General features: G+C 52.9%; 1 protein-coding gene across 30 annotated transcripts in view; it reads left to right on the top strand.

Moving 5' to 3' along the window:
• IQSEC1 (IQ motif and Sec7 domain ArfGEF 1) overlaps positions 1 to 19,528 on the top strand; it is a 374,166-nt gene that overhangs the window by 305,515 nt on the left and 49,123 nt on the right. The gene's annotated exons all lie outside the window — the stretch shown is intronic.

The raw sequence follows: 19,528 nt of genomic DNA, 5'->3' as shown, positions 1-19,528 counted from the left end.
GGGGCTAAGGGGATTTGTTGACAAGCTGACTCGGCTTATGTCAGGCCCCCCTCTGGAGGAAGCCCACCTGGAGCTTTTTGATCTTTCATTTCAAAAATTGTGCAGCGCATGTCTAGCAGTTGCACTGAGAACGTGCTTATGTCCCCCTCTGCCTCCTTCTCACCCCAGGGGCCTGGATTTCTGGGCCTGAGGCTCCAAGTGGAGTTGGGGGGCTTCCCAAGGACCCATTGCTCCTTGCATCTGGGGTGGAGGCCAGGCACGCTGCAGCTGCAGGACCATCTGTCTGGAATCAACGGCAGCAGTCTGGGCATGGGGGTCGTGTTATTCATATCCCCCACACACCCGCAGCCATCATAGTCCATCAGCTGTCCCACCCAGTATTGCAATTGCTCCTTATTCTTATGGTATCAGCATCCTCATATTGCGGGAGAGCAAATCGAGACTGAGCATTCAGTCTCATCAGTACTAAGGCTCTGTGGTTTATTAAGTGCCTGCTGTGTACCAGTCCCTGCTCTAGGCACCAGGGACATAGCAGTGAACAAACTCAGCCTTTGTCCTCGTGGAACCAGCAGTCTAGTTGGGGAACATGGTAACCATAAGAAACCACTAGCGTGCTCTTCTAGCTGCACCTCCCTCCTCCCTCTGAGCTGAAAGGAACTGTTGGGTTTTTCTGTCCCTCCATTAGGACCATTCCAGTTGGCATGTCCAGGCCACCTGTTTTGCATACTTCTCAGTCCTACATCCCTTCTCATTAGAAGTCCCTCTGGGTATCTTATCTCAGTCTTCCAGCTGCAGGGAAGCCTGCTTGGATCCTTCTGTGGTCTGGGTTGGTGATGAACAGCTGCTCCCCTAGTCTAAGAACATGAGCCAGAGGTCTTAGAGGTTGAGAAGCCTTACTCACGTGTAGCCCACAGTTCGCCCATCAGCCTCAGAGCAGGTGGGTCCCATTTGCTCTGAAGCATCTGGTATGTGATTCTGTGGGAAGCTTGGGGAGGGCTAGAGGAAATCAGCCCAGTCCCTGGCCTGTGGAGGCAGAGCTAGATGCTCCTTGGAGAAACCTCCCATGGGCCAGAGTCCTTCCAGCTGGTCATTTCCCCTTCTCTAAACCCAGATGGGATGCATCACAGTCCAGAAACCTCAGGGGACTCCCCCCTCAGTCTATAACAGGCCCAAGATAACTGCTCCTGGGTCCAGCCATGGCACCGTGCACCACCCTACAAATACAGGCTTCTTTCTAAGAGCATGTGTGGCACTTCAATGCTTTGCTGTTTGAGCCTTGTGGCAACACAGGACTCTGCTTACCCTTGTTTTTTAAAAGCATATACACACTAAGAGGACACAGTGACTGGGCCAGAATATTACATGGGGAGCCTACAGGAGAACCCCAATGTTGTGATGGAGACCTCTGGAGGCCCCGACTAGCCCTGCCAGGATTTTCAGGCCTTCATTTAAGGAAGTCGGACTATGAACCGGTTGCACTAATATTTACACAGCTTCAGTTCAAAAACATGGATAAGACTGACAGCTGCATAGTCAAACGGTATGACAACTGGGCAAATAGATGTTTCTCGACAGGGTTGGACAGGGCACCCAGGGCTGCAGGAGCTTGGTGTATGTGTGTGCTTGTATGTGCATATGGTTTTATCTGTCTGGACTCTGCAGACTGTGGAATCTTGGTTTGCCAGGAGAATCTGGAATCCTGGGCAGCTTGAGACATCAGGAAAGAAGGGCTTGAGGAGGCAAACAGATTTTGTTTCAAATCCCAGCTCAGTTTCGTGAGTGTATCCAAGTTACCACACCCCTCCAAGCCTGTTTCCCCTTCTGTGAAAGGGAATGATAACACTGCTTCATGGAGTGCTCTGAGAATGTAGATGTCTGAAGGCCATTGCACTGCAGCCTAGGGACTCCGGTCGGATGCCGCGTTTGTCCAAGTCAGCACTCTGCTCTTCCCAAGCATCAGTGACCCACTGGATTTTCTTTCTTCCTGTTTTGTAAATTTCCTTTGAATTATGATGACGTGGAATATCCGCCAGTAAGCACAGGGGCAAGGTGATGCACAACCCAGATGAGCTGAACACCACTGGAGGCCTAGGGAGAGGGCTCCTGTGGAAGCGTGTGTGTGTGTTTGTGTGTGCGCGTGTGTGCATGCTGAGGAGGTATGCTCAAAGGCTGTTGAGTGTGATTTATCTTTGGTCCTCAAAAGCAAATTGTAATGAGTTTAGGGGCCATTAAGGCTCTTGAAGAATTAATTGGCATGGCCTTAGAGAATTTGGCTGCTCCCACTGTGTGAGCTGCTGCAGACAGAAAGTTGATGGCAATTATGGTGGAAGTATGGCATGGTGCCTCCTGGACCTGCCACTATCCTGGCTGCCATTGCTGTACCCTGAGTTGGGCCCCTCCAAGCCCTGGCCCTGCGGCTGGAATGCCGATGCCTGCCTAGCACAGCGCCTGGCCCCGTGGTAGACATAGCCAGTTGTCAATGAAAGCATCCATAAATGCAGTTGTCAACAAGTGCACACATGCTCTCTTGGGCTTGGAGAAATGCGTTGTTCTCGGGAGAGGTATGTGTGACCCAGAGGAAACCCAGCTTTTCACTTTCCTGTGTTCCTTTATGCACCATAACAGACATTTACTGAGCATTTACTTTGTACCAGGACTGGGCTAGATGTAGAAGCACTGAGGTTGGTAGTGTGAAACGGTACGGCACAGAGCACAGGACTTTGGGATCACACAGAACCCTGACTCCACCTCTTCCTGGCTGTGTGGCCTCAGATATGTTGCCTCCTAAGTCTTGATTTTCTCATCCATGAAATGGAGCCAAAAGAAACCCCGGGAGGATAGGGGATGTGCAACTTTGTCTGGTGACTGATGCGTACACCATTTGTTGGTGCCCAACAAATGGTGGCTGTCATCACCAGCATCATTATTACCCCCTTTCCCTTTTGTGAAATTATCGCTGAGTTAAAATGGTTCCTCACAGTTTTCTTTTTTGCTGATTTGTGAAGTTGAAGACTAATTTCTAGAGCCTGCGTGGCTTTTTGTGAAATCTTCTTCTTGCATTGCAGCTGCTTTGCCTTGTGATTTGTGCCTGCAGCTTCACTGCTCTGTGGTGGAAAGGCCCATTCTTTCCATTTTATCTCCTCGTTTTGCAGTTTCCTGACATAGTGACAGTTTAACTTGAACTTAAGATCCCGATGGAGAACCACAGCAAGAGTTCCCGCCCTGTTTGTAAAGATGAGAAGCTGTGACTGCATTTGTTTTTTCCTCTTTGTTCAAAGCCCAGTAATAATATTATTAACTAAATGGCAACAGTTGCCATTTAGTGCTAAAGTTGGGGTTTGAACCCGGCCTGCCTGGCTTCAGGGTCTGTGTATTTACTTCAGAAGCCAGGCTCTGCTTCCTCTGGGATTAAATAATCTTTGGCAAAATATGTTACCACCATAAATGGAGCCTTTTGCATCTTCCCTATACTGCCAGAACAGGTGTCTGGTATCCCCTGGTGTCTGGATTCCCAGCATGCTCCCAGGTGTCCCAGCCCACAAGCTGGTTGATGACCACTTCCCAGGCTTTCCTGGCATCTTGTCTCTTTCCCCATAGAACCCAAGAGCTGCATCCCCAGGCTCTCCAGCAGGATTCTGGGACAGGGTCCTTTGCACTTGCAGGCTTTTCAGGGTAGCATGCTTGTGTGCTGTGCACAGCCACAGGCCCAGACTCCGCTTGAGCAGGGTCCTAAGGGCAAAACTAACTGTTCCCTGATTGACTGAGGGACCCATGCTAACATGACGAGCTTCTGCATGATGAGGAAACCCAAGGCTAGGGCTTTTGACATCATTAGAAGACACACACTGATGTGAATACTGAACTTGATCCAGTGGGAGGGGAAAGGGATCATTAATAAGCTGGAAAATTGGCCAGGTGTGGTGGCTCACACCTGTAATCCCAGCACTTTGGGAGGCCGAGGCGGGTGGATCACAAGGTCAGGAATTGAGACCATCGTGGCCAACATGATGAAATCCCATCTCTACTGAAAATGAAAAAATTAGCTGGGCTTGGTGGTGGAAACCTGTAATCTCAGCTATTCAGGAGGCCGAGGCTGGAGAATCACTTAAACCCAGGAGGCGGAGGTTGTAGTGAGCTGAGATTGTGCCACCGCACTCCAGCCTGGCGACAGAGCGAGACTCCATCTCAAAAATAATAATAACAATAATCTGGAAAATTTGGAACAAGTCTGCGCCTGGGAGGAGTCCTCTTTATTCACACAAACTGGAAGGTTTCTCCCAAAATCCTACTGCCCAGGCCGGGTCAGAGTCTGTCTGCCAACATGAATACTTTTCCCCTGATGCCATTTACAGAAGTCAGTGGTGTTTGCTTTTCTATTTCTGGCTGGGAGAGTAGGTGGTATAATCATAAAATGCATGCATACATGTAAAGCATGTAAATGGTGTCTCGTGGTAACAGAGCAAGGGCCTGGAGGATGTTAGCTGTAGTCGTTGCTGCCCCTAAGCCTGAAGGTCTCCCCTCCTGAGAGAGGAAGCCTTTCAGAAAGGGCTGTCCAGAACCAGCCCTGATTGGCTGTTGGTCGTCCACCTTCCTGGAGCCCTGGTGTCAGTCACCCATCTCATCCCATCCCTTTCTGGGCTTCAGTTTCAACCCATGTGAGAAGAAGAATGAGCCTCATGATCCTTGTAGTCATTTGCAGATGCAGGATGTTTAGCCCAGTGGTTAGAGAGGCAGACCTGTAACTCTAACGCCAGCTCTGCTCCTCATTGTCCCTGTGATCTTGGGCACCTTCCTTAGCCTTTCTGTGCCTCAGTTTTCCCCACTGGTAAAATATGGATGCTAGGAGGAGGCCATGGAGCTGTGAGGATTAAATGAATGAATCCATGTAAGTGCTTAAGCAGTACATAGCCAACACCAGATAAATGGCATCCTTTAGCTGCTATTTTAGGTCCAAGAAGTTTGACTGTGTGGAACTGGACCGTATTACTTGTTTGGGGAGATATGTTCCTAGATGGGAGTGGATTGTTTATCTTTCTGGCCATAGACAAGACCAGGGTTAAAAGAGAGGGGTACAAAGATATAGTGCTGGTGAGGGGAAGAAGTTAAAGGGCTGCAGGCTGTTGGTGTGACAGATGGCAGACGCAATAAGAAGTGAGTAAGCCCATGGACTTTAGTGTGTGCTTGTGGCATGCTGTCCAGACAGCCCACAAAGAAGTGGATGGGTAAGGGCATTAAGAAAATCGCTTTGCCTGTGGACTGGGGAGATTGCAAAGTAAGGTGGCTTGCAGTTGGGCTAAGATGAAGATTTCTTTAGACAGGATGGGCCAATGTCCTGCACCATGTGTGAGAGACAGCCTGAGGCCTGGGGACATCAAGGTAGAGGCCCCCAGCCCTGTGTCAGTTGGAGCAGAGCTGTGGTGCCTCTGAAACCCTCAGGTGGTGGCCTGTGCTGAGCTTCTGAGGCGTTGGGCAACTCTGGCTTCCTGGTGGTACCTGGGGTTGCTTCTGGCACCTAATAAGGTGCAAAGCTCCAGAGCCAGGCCTCAGGGACGGTGGCCTCCAGTCCCTGGTTCTGCTGTTCTGTCCTCTGCAGCTGGTCTCTCTGCCTGGGAGGGGAGGCAGCTTGCTGCAGTGGGCAGAGGTGGCATCTGGAGCTGGAGAAACATGGATCCCATTTCTACCCCTTCCTGGATGTGTGGCCAGGGCAAGGTGGTCGCCACTGCAAGCTACTGCCTCCTTGTCTGTCAAATGGAGATAATGGAGGGAGAGGCAATGTGGGTAGCACACACACAACAGGTGCCCATGCACACCAGCAGGAAGGGGAATGGGAGTCATTTGGGTTTGGGTAAAGCCTCAACTGTTTTTGGTGGCTCTGAAGTTGGCACAGGATTGAGACTGGGGCTGGAACAGGCTACAGAATGAAAACAGTGGTACTGGCATTTGGATGGCCTCTGAACTTCACACATACCTATCTGATTGGAACCAAGAACTTTGTGAAATCACTGGCATTTTTCTCATTCAACAGATGAGGAAACGGAGGCTAGAAAATGAAAATAACGTATCCAAGCTCTGTGGATAATGTATGGGCCCTCATTCCCCTGGTTAATGTATGAGCCCTCATTCCCCTCCCTGACATTGCTGGGGAGCAGCTTGTGAGAATGGAGCCTGAGGCGGAGGCAGGGAGAGGCAGGGGACCAGGGAGGAGCAGGAGAGACAAAACCTGGAGGCCCCAGCTGTGCACACCCCAGTGGCAGCACTGGGTTCCCTGAGCAGCCACTGTGGGTGGTTACAGAGATGCACTATGGTCAGCAGAGTGGAAGGAGAACCCTCGGAAGCTCTGCCCAGTGCCTCCAACCTCAAAAACATGTTCACCAGCCCCAGGAAGTCATCTGGGCTAAGAACCATTCTCAGATTCCCTGATGGGAACAGGACAACTGTCCACCCCAGATGATGGGAGAGAGGGGCTGAAGTAGCACCAGGCACGTAGTAGGTATTCAGTAAATGCCAGCTGCTGTGATGACCCCTGTCCACTGCACTGCTATTCTCCCCAGCCATCGTCAATTACCAATGCAGTGCTGCTATTCCTGTGGGGTGAGGGTGCGGTAGAGAGGAAGTGTTTGGGGAAGCAGCTCTTTCCTCTGCTGCTGGGGGAGGGGGAGGTGCGGTTGCAGGAACGTGAATTCTCCATTCCTTCTGGGCCATTGACTGTTCTCAGAGCCATCATTTAGATGAGCAGGATTGGAGTTTTTTTTGTTTGTGCTTAGTAAAAATGGCAAAATGGCCCAAGAAGATAATGGGCCTTGATGTGATAGCAGAGTCTTAGCGTTATTTTTAGCTTTTTGTTATGTAAAATTTTCAACATACAAAAGTAGAATGGTATAATGATCCCTATGTGCAGTTTTATTTCATTGCCCGAGAGTAGGTTTAATCCCAGACATTTTGTTGATTTTATATGAAGGGCCTGTCTCATGGTTGGCCTCATTTCTAGCCTTGGAAAAGTCATGTCACTGGAGCGGGTGCCTGGGGCAGGCCACAGTGTCCCTTGAACAGCCCTTAGCTGTGTTGGCCCAACTCCGAAACTCCAAGCTTGGGCCAGTTTCCCAGACTGGTGACCATCTGGGTTGCCCTGTGCCTGGAAGTGACTGGGAGAGGCTAGGCCTGGGACTTCTCTGTCAGACAGGGCCTTCCTGGGTCAGGGTAGGAGCACTCACTTCTCTTCTATCTCCCTAGGACCCCCGGAGGGTGGGGTGTGGAATGGACTCTCAGCCTCTCCCATTGGATTGGGGGGTCCCCTGGGTGGTATTGTGGCTCTCAGCTTCAAGCTCCGCAGGGCCCTGCCTGTTTCCCTGGCTTTCCCCTTGCCAGGTGGTAGAGCCAGGCTGCAGTCCCTGCCACCCTCCCAGACATGTCAGCCTCTCATCTTGCTGGGCCCCTGGGTGGCCATTCAGCACTGGGGGTCCCTGGGCCTCTGCCCAGCCCTCTTTGCTTTTTCACTTCACGGAGTCTCTTCCTTCCTGGGGTTTCCGATCTGGCTCCAGCCCAGGCCCTGACATCCTGTCGCCCATCCAGCAACCCTCTCTAGGGGTCTCATGGGCACCTGTAAATCTGCACATTCCAAAGGACATGTATTATCTCCCTCTCCCCACATCTGCTTCTCTTCCACATCTTCATCTGATCCTCCTGGGCTTTACTCAGAATGCCAGAGTCATCCTGGACCCTCCCATCACCTTTACTCGCCTTGGCCGTCATCACCCGGTGCTGCACTGGGCTTAGAGCCTGGCATGTAGCAAGTGCTGACACATTTCAGCCACTGTCCTCATGATGAATGTGTGGTTGCTACCCTAGCTCCTAGCACAGTGCTTGGTACATAGAGTGCCCCCAAAACCCAGCGTAGTTAAAAACAAGCCAAAGTCACACCCTAGGCATGGCCATATCCTGGTCAGGCACCCCTTGTGCTCCCCAGGAGTGGGTGCTAGTGTGGAGTCAGATGGTCTGTTCTCCTTCAGGCCTCTTCCTCTCTGGCCTGCTCATCTCCCTCTAGCCTCTATGGGACCATGCAGTGCAGTGAAGTGATAACAATCCTAAATCCTGACAGTGGCAGCAGCTACTCTGCATTTCCTGCGTAATGGGCCCCAGGCGGAGGATTTGTGTGCGTGTTACCATATGGCCCTCGCAGCAGCCTTGCGTGGTAGATAATACCCCCATTTTATGGCTGAGAACCAGACACAGAGAGGCCAAGTCATCTGTTCAGAGCCACACAGCTCATGCCTGCTGGATACCAGATGGTTGCCAGGGAAGAGCCCTGTGTGTCAATGTTGTAGGTGGGGGAGGTTGAAGGGGATAGTGTTTCCTACCCTCAGCCTTCATTTGTCTCCAAGACCCTTTCCGTGCCCCTGTGCTGGGTGCTGTGGGAGATCACTAACTTGCCATGGGGCCTGGCAGCTGCTGTGCTGGAGTCTGGGCAGCACTTGCACCAGGTCCACAAGGGCAGGGGGAATTTGATGGGCTGGCAGGGTGGTAGGCTGGCCCCGCAGAGGGAAGAACATGACAGGCAGAGAGGTGTGAAGCAACTCAGGCCATGGACAAGTGGCCCAGGGCCTCAACTAACCTCATCCCTCCTCACTTTCTGTGTGAGTCACGTGGCCTTGGGTTAGTTACATCTCCTCTCTGTGCCTTAGTCTCTTCATCCACGAATGGGAAGATGATATAGCACCTTCTTCAAAAGGTTACTGTTTACAACACCAAGAGTGAAGCCGAATGTAGACTGTGGACCCTGGTGGTGATGATGTGTCACCATAGGTTCATGGACTATAAAAATGTGCCACTCTAGTGGGGATGTTGATAGTGGCTGTGCCTCTGATGGGGCAGGGGGTATGTGGGAATGCCATTCTGTCCTTTGTTTTGCTGTGCATCTAAAAAGATCAAGATTGTCTGGGCCAAGATGGCCACACCACAAGCCCTGGCTGGCAGGGCGGGCCATGAGGAAGGCCTCCTGCATGATGGGCATCTGTCTCTTCCTCTCTGCTCACGCTCTGTCCGGAGCCAGCCTCCCCAGCCTGTGCCTCTGGCCTGGCTCTCCTGGGGCGTCCCTGGGGCCCAGCCCAGCTCTGTGTGCTGGAGTCTGCCACAGAGAATGGCTTTATTTAAGTCCATTTGGTGCGTATGGAAATAACTAGAGGCCTCTGTATTTAATTTGGCTCAGCTGAAAAGATTTTTGGCTCTTTGTATGTGTATATTCTGAAAAATCTTTCCGAGTGAGCCCAGGGGTTGGGAGCTTCTGGTCATCCCTGTGCACTCAGAACCAAAAAGAACCACCCTCCTTAGCCAGGGGCAAGCGTCTGACAGAGGGCAGGCTATAGGAATGGTTAATGAAGAAGATACAGGAAGAAAGGAGAGAGAATGAGGCCATGCAGATGAGGTCATGGCAACACAAGCAGTCTTGTAAACTTTGTCTCGAGACCAGGTAAGCTGTGGCAGAGTGGAAGGAAGGAGGCCTTTGGAAGCATAAAGCTCTCTACGTAGGCACAGAGATGGAGATATCTGGTTTCCTCATCTTGTGGGGCTTAATTTGGCACTGGGCTGGGGAACACTTCTCCTGATGTCCCTCTTTCTGATCTGGACAAGCCCAGCAAAAACTTGAGGAGTTGAAGGGATTGAGCTCTTCCTTTCTGGCTGATGGCACAGAGCAGAAACAGCTCCACATGGGATTTACAGTTGGCAAAGTGTGCCTTCCCTCAGTTCCCACGCTTCTGTTGGGCAAGCAGGGCAGTAGTGACACCCATTGTGAAGATGAAGCCCAGAGTGGAGGGCACTCACCTGGGGCCTCTCAGCCTGGAAGTTGAGGAGCTGCAGAGAGACCTAGTCTCCCGATTACACCCAGAGCTCTCCCCATACTCCCTAGGGACGCTTCTGGAGTCATTGGGCATCCTTCCAAACTCAGGTTGGCATTCTCACAGGCGGACGGAGAGGGCTGTGAGGGTGGGGACAGCTTGAGTTTGAACCCCAGGACATCCTCCTGGAGTCCAGTTTTGGAATAAACACCAGATATCAGATGGCTTTACATCTTAACCTCTGAAAATTACATTCTAACCCTCTGAAACTTAGGAACGAGGGCGTCTAGTGAATTAAGGCTTGGTGGTTATGATGACCATGGGATTGTGGATTGTGGTCACTGTGATGATATTAATTTGGTTGAGCCTTGTAAAAACCACACACTCAGAGGACCCAATGGAGCAGAAGGCCTTGGTGTTCCCACCAGCCATGCAGAGCTGTGGGAATTCTTGAACCCTGCCTCTCGGGAATTGGTGTTCTAAATTAGGTTTCTTGGGAACAACTGATCCCAAGCTGTAGATCCTAGTTGTGTTCTTTGTGTTGGGCCTTGAATTTTGGTCCTGCATAAGCATCATAGACAAACACAGATGCCGTCAACAGGCAGGAAGAGAAGGGCGGCCTCAGTGTGGGTGGGCAATAGGGAGTGATGGGGAGTGTGGTGGTGGTGGAGCATGTGCTGCCTGATAGATGTGGCTGCCACCTATCTTTGTCTAACTGTCATCAAGTGGAAATATGGCCCCAGGGTGGCTGGGTCCCCAAGTTAAGTCAGAAACTTAGATTTTCATATGAAATCTTAAGATGCTGAAATGTTAGAGATTGATTCTAGTTTTTGAAACACTGTTTGGGCCACAAAGAGCATGTTTTGTGGACCAAGTTGGGCTAGGGGCTGCCAGTCTGTGTTGGAGACCTTGTGAGCGCCCCACACGGAGTCTGTTTTCCAGAGAGCTCTGTGCGGTCTGAGGTCTCCTTATGGGGAGCAGGTGGGTGGGTTCCAGGTCTCCTAACCAACTCTCCCAGGGGTGAGGCCGAGGACCCCGAGAGATAGGCCTCATCCTCACCTTAGCCCTGGCCCAGGTGGCGCTCAGGAGAATAAAGGACTTTGCCTAGCCCCTCTCTTTAAAGGCTGCCTGTCCTGGGGTTGGCTACATGATTGGCATTAGGGGCTGACTTTTCCTGTTTGAGGCCTGTTACCCTGGTGTAGTGCTCTGGTCCCCTGGGGTGAGATCCTCTGGGAGGTTGGGGCCCCGCTGTGGCACTGATAGTGATGCCTGTTGTGGTGACGCCTCACCAGGCCGAGGCCCTGGCTGGGATCATTGCAGGGTGTTTGCACCGGCCCCCATCCAGAGCCTCACAGCCACCCTGCCAGCTGGCTCTCGGCCCAAGTGAAAGTACAGGTTGCCAGCCTGTGGAGCCAGTCTGCCCCCGCTTCCTTTCTGAGGCCCCGCCAGTGCCCAGCCCAGCCTGGTGGGCCTCCCAGGACTGTGGGAGGGTGGGATGGGCACAGGACAGAAGCAGCACACAGACAGCTGAGCCTAGGGCATCCTCGAGGGGTGGGGCTGATTTTGGTATTGGTGACTTGAGGCCTACAGGACGGTGTTTTCAGCGCAGCGAGCATGTGTCTGTATGGTGGAGAATCTCACAGTTTCTGTAGTTCTTTAGTGTTTCCACTACCTAGCTGCAGAGCAAAGGAGGAGTGTGGACACAGGTCCAGAGTCAGGGGCTCTGCCAGGCCGGGCTGTGCGTCAGCTGCATGACTGTTGAGTCTCTGTCCTCTCCAGGCTTTGGTGCTCCCACCTGTGGAGTTGCAGGAGAGGGAGAAGACAGACAGCCATGCTTTGGCACAGAGGACCCATTCTGCCCTGCTCTGGGGCTCTCCATCCTGACTGCAGGGCATCCTGTCCTAACACCTGTGTGTTGGGAGTGCTGGCGTCGACTTCGCAGGGCTGTGCAGGTCCCCTAGTCACCAGCAGCATCATTCATTCATTCAACAGATTGAGGCAGCACGTGCGGAGTGCCCTGTCTCACTGACTTCACTGTGATGCCGTGAAGGAGCAGCCTTGCCCCACTGCCTATTTAGGCTCACTTTGGTGAGGAAAACAGACAGACACTGCCCTTCCAGAGCTGACCTCCTCATGGGGAGAGACAGACTTAGAAATAAGAAAGCAAGAGAAAAGATGGAGTCAGATACGGACCTGTGCAGTGAGCAAACCTAAGGGCTTGATGTGATAGACAGCAGAGGTCTCGGGAGATGGCCCCTGCAGATCCCTCTTTTCCTTCCCTCCTGCTGAGGGGGACCCATCTCCCCCATGTGTGCCATGCAGCCCCCATCAGACAGCCTGCGCTGCCGTCCATGTGTCCCGTGGCTTCTCCTGGCCCTGAGCACCATGCTGCCACTGATCCATGGCCGAGGCCCTCAGGCTCTTTCCCATGGGAGCCCCTGAAGCTGTGAGGGGCAGGGCAGATCTGATTTCAGGATCTGGGGGCTGCCCTCTCATCCTCAGCCTGTCTCCTGGAACTGGCATTCTCCTCTCCAAAACCGCTTCGGGTCCCTGAGCTCTTTGAGTGAGAGGGCCTCATGGCAGCCATGCAGGGTGGCCTGGCTCCTGTAGGCTGATGGTGCTCTTTATGTTTGGGAGGCCTGGGCTGCGGAGGTTGGAGCCACCCCCTCCCAGTGGCCGGAAAGACTGCCTTGAAAACATGTTGACAGGATAAGGGCTGCCTTGGCTGTGTGGCCTTGGATTCACGGGACATGGAGACCTTTCTTTCTCCCCTCTGGCTATGTGCTAATGAGAACAAGCCCTGTCTGAGGACCAGAGGTCTCTCCTGAAATAATTACCCTCTAATTAGGCATGGCATTAGCCATTGGTGGGGCTTCCTGGGACACTGACTCACTGGCTCCACTGTGATGCCATGAAGGGCGGCCTTGCCCCACTGTGCAGGTGGGAAACAAAGGATCAAAGAAGTTGGGGTTCCAACTCAAGTGTTGAACTCTAGCCCAGAATGTCACTATCACTCCTGTCATGACAAAATTAGGGTGGTAAGTGCCTGACAGAGCTGCGCAGAGCGCTTGGGACCAGAGGGCAGGGACAGTATGAAAAACTGCGTCTTCCTTGGTATGGTGGCGGCCTGAGAAACCCCCTGCACCCTGACTGCTGCCCGACTCATGCTGCCTGCCCATCTCGCCAGCAGCTGCTGACACACGGAGAGATGCTGGATGTTGGATCAGTAAGCAAAGTTCTAAAAATAGGCCCCACTTTGAAAACTTCGTGTTTGAGTCCTATATTTTTCTACATATATAAAAGCCACTTCTGGAGGCCTTGGTACCAGTCGTTAAAGATAACCGTGCAGCCTGAGGTGGAGCGGGGCCAAACCTCATCTGAGCCTTGGCAGGGCAGGCCAGGGGGATGTCAGTGAGGCTGGTCTCCGCCCAGGTTCCTCTTCCCTGGAGACAACAGGACAGTCAGCCTCAGTGTCCTCCTGCCAGTGGCGCCAGGCTGCCCCTGCAGTTCCAGGCTCTGAGGGGACATTAGACAGATCCGTCTTGGGTGCACGGAGGCCAAGAGGCATGGAGACAGTGCAGTGGATGTGCTCCCTGCAGCCAGGCACAGGGTCAGAGGCATTCTCTGTTTCCCCCTGGCTTGCTCAATTCAGACCTAGCTTCCTGAAATTGGCCCTGGCAGAGCCCCAGCTTGCTGGGGGTGATGAAGGATCAGGCCCCCTCAGCAGCTGACTGGCCTCCCTCCCTGCCCCTCAGAGAACAGTGAGGCCACAGAGGAGGGTTCCCGCCTTGCTACGCGTCCACCCACCACCCCGAACTCTTCCTCCATTCGGGGTTGCTGCCTGTCACCATTCAGAAATGCTCATGTCTCTTCCAACTTAAACTACACACCTTCCTGCCATCCCCATCTCTCTCCAGCCACCTCCCCATCTCCTCCTCTTCCTTCTCAGCTACTCCTCTCCAGTTTTCTTCAGAAACCTGAATGTAGTGAGGGTGGGAGCAGGTGGACTGGGGGAAGCTGTGCTGAGCAGTGGGAACAGCCCCTGAACAGGTCCTGGGGTGGGAGTGTGGCAGAGCAGAGAGGAACAGCCAGAAGGCCAGAGGACTGGACTGGAGTGGCCAGGGGTGCAGAGGAGGGTGGCAGGAGGAATGTCTGGGTTCTGCAGAGTCTTCTGGGTCAGTATGAGGACTTGGGCTCTAAATCCCACCAAGTGACAAGAGAGATGGTCAGGGTTGTGTTTTAACAGGACCCCAGCTGCCGGAATGGAGAGGGGTGGGGTGGGGTGGCATGTGAGGCTAGAAGAGCCTGGAGAGGCCATGGCAGTCACACAGGGAAAAGATGAGGGCCACACAGGCTGGCCAGGCGGGCAGATGTAGCCTCTGTGCTGAAGGTGGAGCAGCCTGTGCTGACAGGTGGGGAGGAGGGTGTGACAAAGAGTCACCAAGAGTGACGCTCAAGGAGCAGCTCCAAGGACCCCAGCCGCACCCCACTGAGATGGGAAGCTGTGGGGAGCTGGCCTGGTGTGGGGAGCTCCATTTGTAGCCTGAGGTTGGGCTGTCTACTGGGGCTCAAAGGGACAATGCCTGGCCAGTAGAATGTCCTGTCTTGGGTTCCTCTGCAATTCCTGGATATCTTCATTTCTCCAAACTTGGGAACTAGGTAAGCACAGAAACCCTCCTGGACCCCACCTGCCCCCGCCATGCCCTGTAAGGGTGACTTCTGGATTGTCCCGTTTTAGCTATGGTACTCCTGTTAGCCAGCAAAGTCACATGGGATATTTAGGTGGGTGTCACCTCATGTCAGTGCTTCATGTAGACTCTCACTCTAAGTCTTTCGATTTGAGGGCTCCAACCCCTCCGTCCAGCCCTTGGCGGTGTCTGGAGACTCTGAGCATGGGACTCAATATCTGTGCCTATCACATGTGCTCCTCCAGGGCTTACTTGTTTGCTATCTCTCCACCCTCTGTAGGTTTCCACTGGGGGTACTGTGACCGCACCCCTCCTGCTCACTACCAGGTCATGTTCATCCCAACCCTGCCAGCCAGGGGATGCAACCAGCATTGCTGGGCCTCATCTAGGAGGTCCTCACCCTACTCCTCCCTAGGAAAGAGCTCAGGGGTCCATAAGTTCTTTTGATGAGCAGCCAGGCATCATTCTCCCAGAACTGCTTGCCAGGCTATAAGACTTTAGGCATTCGTGAGGCTGCTGCCTCCCCTCAAGACCAGAGAAGGGGGGTATGGCTGACCTGCACAGAAGCGGCCTCCCCTGGGAAAGCCCTTGCTGTTCCTGTCTCGCTGGCTACACCAGCTTTGTGTCTCTTCCTTTATTATAATTTTTTTAATTTTTTGAGATGGAGTTTCACTCTGTTGCCCAGCTGGAGAGTTTCACTCTGTTGCCAAGTGGCACAGTCTCAGCTCTCTACAACCTCCGCCTCCCAGGTTTAAGTGATTCTTGTCCCTTGGTCTCCTGAATAGCTTGGATTACAGGCTTGCGCCACCACACCCAGCTAATTTTTGTATTTTTAATAGAGACGTAGTTTCACCATGTTGGCCAGGCTGGTCTCAAATGCCTGGGCTCAAGTGATCCACCAGCCTCAGCCTCCAAAAGTGCTGGGATTGCAGGCGTGAGACCATGCTGGGCCATTTTTAAGAAGTTTTTTAGAGGTAGGGTCTTGCTCTGTGTCCCAGGCTGGAATAGAGTGGTGTAATCATAGCTAACTGCAGCCTTGAGCTCCTGTGCTCAAGGGATTCTCCTGTCCCAGCCTCCTGAGTAGCCAGGACTACAGGCACGAGACATTGCTCCCAGCTTTTTTTTTTTTTTAGACAGAGTTTTGCTCTTGTTGCCCAGGCTGGAGTGCAATGGCGTGATCTTGGCTCACCACAGTCTCTGCCTCCTGGGTTCAAACGATTCTCCTGCCTCAGCCTCCCGAGTAGCTAGGATTACAGGCATGTGCCATCATGCCCGGCTAACTTTTATATTCTTAGTAGAGACGGTGTTACCATGTTGGCCAGGCTGGTCTTGAACTCCTGACCTCAGGTGATCTGCCCACCTCAGCCTCCCAAAGTGCTGGGATTACAGGCATAGCCACTGCACCCCTCCAGCTCCCAGCTATTTAAAAAAATTTTTTTTGTAGAGTTGGAGTCTCATTAAGTTACCCAGGCTGGTCTTTAACTCCTGGCCTCGAGCAATCCTCCTGCCATGGCCTCCCAGAGCACTGGGACTGTAGACACTTGCCATCATGCCCAGCTAATATTTTTTAAAAATGTTTTGTGGAGACAGGTTCTTGTTATGTTTCTCAGACTGATCTCAAACTTCAGACCTCAAGCAGTGTCCCACCTCAGCCTCCCAAAGTGCTGGGTTTGCAGGCATGAGCCACCACAGCTGGCCAACTTTATGTCCCTTCTTTACACACTCCATTTTCCTTTGAGGTCCATTTATTTGTATCCTTACATTCTTCTTCTTGGGGCCAGGCTAGCTCTTGGGCACTACCTCTAATCCTGAGAACATTCCAGAGTGGGAAGAACTGGACAAATGGGATGGATTTGAATTTTGGCTCTGCTCTGTGCTCTGCGATTGTGGGTCCTTTCTGAGCCTCCGTTTTCCCATCTGGAGAATGGGAAGAGCAGTGCCCTCTTGATGCGCTCATTGCAGGGGTGAAATCTGTGTAGTTAACTTGTGCTGGGCTCCCCCGTGGCATAGTGGCATAGTGGGTGAGTTTATGTGGGGGTGACCCACCCCCAGCCACATCAGCCCAAAAAGACTGATTTTCTAGACCCTGCTTGAACACCAGCACTACCCCTTAAAGCAGCCCCTTCTTTAAGTGCTGAACTGTTCAAAACTGCTAGCTATCTAGCTCTCTGAACCTCCCATCCCTGGTCCCACAAACCCACCTGCTCCCTCTGCACCAGGACCACCCTGTGGAGACCTGGCAGGGGTGGCAGCTGCCCCTCTCCAGCTGTGCTGTCCCTGCTCTTGCTCAGAGGATGTGGGCCCCGCCCCCCCCAACCCCCCACAACCACAGACCCTGCCTGACTGTGTCCCGTCCTTCCCGGAGACTGGGGCGTAGAGGTGAAGCCACCCCACTGCAGAGCAAGACCATCCCCTTCCTTTCTCTGGATGACCAACCTTGATTAATGTGGCCTAGTCAGCGAAAATCTGCAGAAACCCCCAAGAGGAAGATTGTGAGGGCTGGGAATGAATTGTGCCTGCCCAGTCTAGACTCTGGAAATCAGAAACCCTGAAAGCAGAGTGTAGGGGAAGCCACGGGGCCTGGAGGGCATACATACTTGAAGAGGCCGTTTTGCTCTGGCCTGTGCAGACTGCCAGGAGTCTGACCTGAGGCTGCTGGCATGAACATTTAACCACAGACAGGCTTTCAAGATCGCCTGCTTCCTCCAGCACGGGGCCCGGCCCACCCTGAAGGGGGTTGCTTTGCCGTGTGATGGGGTCAGTGGCCACATGTAGCTAGGTTTATTTCTCTTAGTTATCTCATAACCATGCACAGCCCCAGGACCCCTACGTTCTGGACCCAGCCCTGTCCCAGCTGCCAGCAGCATGCTTTTCCCCCGAGCAGCCAGGCAGCAGAGGCCTGGTGTGGGGTCAGGTCCCATACAACTAGTTGTCTTACACGCACCACCTTGGCTCGGTGACTCAACTCCCCCAGCCCTGAGTTTGTTGTCTGCAGAAGGAAGCAGTCCTAGTCCCCTCCCAGTGATGGTGGCTGGGTTGCAGGTCATGTGTTTTAAATACGCCCCGTGTTTAAACACAGCATCTTGTACCTGCAGGTTTATGGAGAAGTTGCTGCTATATAATTCAGACCCATGTGTATTTGTGTGTATGTTTGCGTGTGTATACATGCGTATGAAGTTGCATAAGCACAATGGGTACCTGTTTGGGCTCCCGGCCCAGGCTGCCCATATGCCCTTGGGGATGGGCACCACTTCTCTGTGCCTGCAGGGTGCTGAGAGCACTGAATGGGTTCCATTTACAACTTAGAACATTGCTAGCCATATAGACATTCGCTGTTATTACCATTGTCATCGTCAATATTGGAGGTGAACAGTGGGTCACCGGTTTCATCTTGCCCCCTCAATGGTGCCCAGAACCTCCCCTGGCTAACATTTTTCTTGAGAAAAATCATTCATGACTTCATAGGCCATAATTAGAAACATCTGTGGCTGAGAGGCTACAGCTCCCCTGCCCTGACTCACTCCCTGGCTAGTCGGGACGTGGCATCCAACAGGTCTGGCTGAGGGGCTAGGGTTGGACTGTCCGGCTCTCTCACCCATCCCCGTGAGCTCCCCAGTCACAGGGAATGGGCCAATGGAGGGTGTCTGGGTCCAGGTCTCCCTCCACCCTGGGGTCAGGCTCTCCAGCCTGGAGGTGGGTGTCTCACAGAGAGGGTCCCAGGAGCAGGCAAGGTGCAGGGCAGGTGACGCTGGCTCAGGCACTAGGCTTGTCTGCCCTTCCCGCCTCCAGCTGCCAGGACTTGTAGGTCAAAGAATAACCAGAGATGGCCATTGAAAAAAGCTTTTTAGGAGCCAAGCACTTTCTTAGGGACCTCTCCGTATCAGCTGCACTAAGTCTCCACAGTCCTGTGAGATAGATAACACTAATTACCCCAGTTTAGAGGAAGGAAACCTGAGGCACAACAGTAATCCCCACTGTGTTCAGACAGCTGGTGAACAGTAGAGCTAGAATTTTACCCAGGAGCCTGATTAACCCCTCGCTTGACAGAAAGGCCAAGTCATGTTCCGTATTCCTGTGAGGTGTCCACTGCAACACTGTCCTGCAGGAATCTAGTGCCTCACTCAGCCATGTCCCCACATAAAACATACCACCTCCATCACAGGAAAGCATGTTTGGAACACTTGAGAGGGGGAAGAGCTTGGGGCAACCTTTCAGTGATCAGAGCTTGGAGTCCCCAGGCTGGGACAGGAGGGCTGACTGTGCCTGAGCCTGCAATGGGCTCATGGGGCATCCACATGCAGCTCCACCCCCTTAGGTGCTCACTGGCCCTGTCCTCGGTCCGTCCCACCACTGGAGGCCCAACCCAGACATACAGAACTCGTCTCATGGGAAGGAGCAGGCCTCCTGCCCTCACAGAGCAAGACTCCCCTGTGTGGCAGATGGACTGCACACAGGATCCGTGATCCCTGGGGTGGGGAAGAGTGTGTGGAGTGAGGGTCGCCTTGTGGAGGTAGTGGGGTTAAGCTGAGGCCTGAGTGTAAAGACAGGAGACTCAGACAGGTTGTATGGCGCTGGGATAGAGGTTTCCAGCCAGCATTGGAGTCCCTTGTACCACTTCTTTGATGGCTATCTGACCTCCCGCAGCCTGCACATCTCCAGTGACAGAGAGCTCACCACCTCCTAAGCAGCCCTAACCACGTGAGAGTCTCCTTCATCAAGTCGGGTATTGGCAATGATAGTTCTGCCTGCAGGCCTGCAGGAGAAATCTCCAGCCTTGGCTTGTCAGCCTGTCATCACGTCATCAGAGGCGTGACGACAGGGATCACATCATCTCCCCGGGGCTGCTTTCCTCTTGATAGGAGCATACTATTACACTGCTTCCTGGAATACTGTTATTTGGCGTTGGCAAATAGAGTCCACCTCATGTGCTAGCTGGGATCAGTTATATGGAGTGTTCTGTTAGAAGGAGGCTGAGGCTTCACCCAAGCTCTTCAGGGGGGAGTCTGTGGT

Source organism: Callithrix jacchus, chromosome 15, assembly GCF_049354715.1.
Source record: "Callithrix jacchus isolate 240 chromosome 15, calJac240_pri, whole genome shotgun sequence".
Lineage (NCBI taxonomy): Eukaryota > Metazoa > Chordata > Mammalia > Primates > Cebidae > Callithrix > Callithrix jacchus.
The sequence above is the reverse complement of the archived record's forward strand: the minus strand, read 5'-3'. Positions and strand labels throughout refer to the sequence as shown.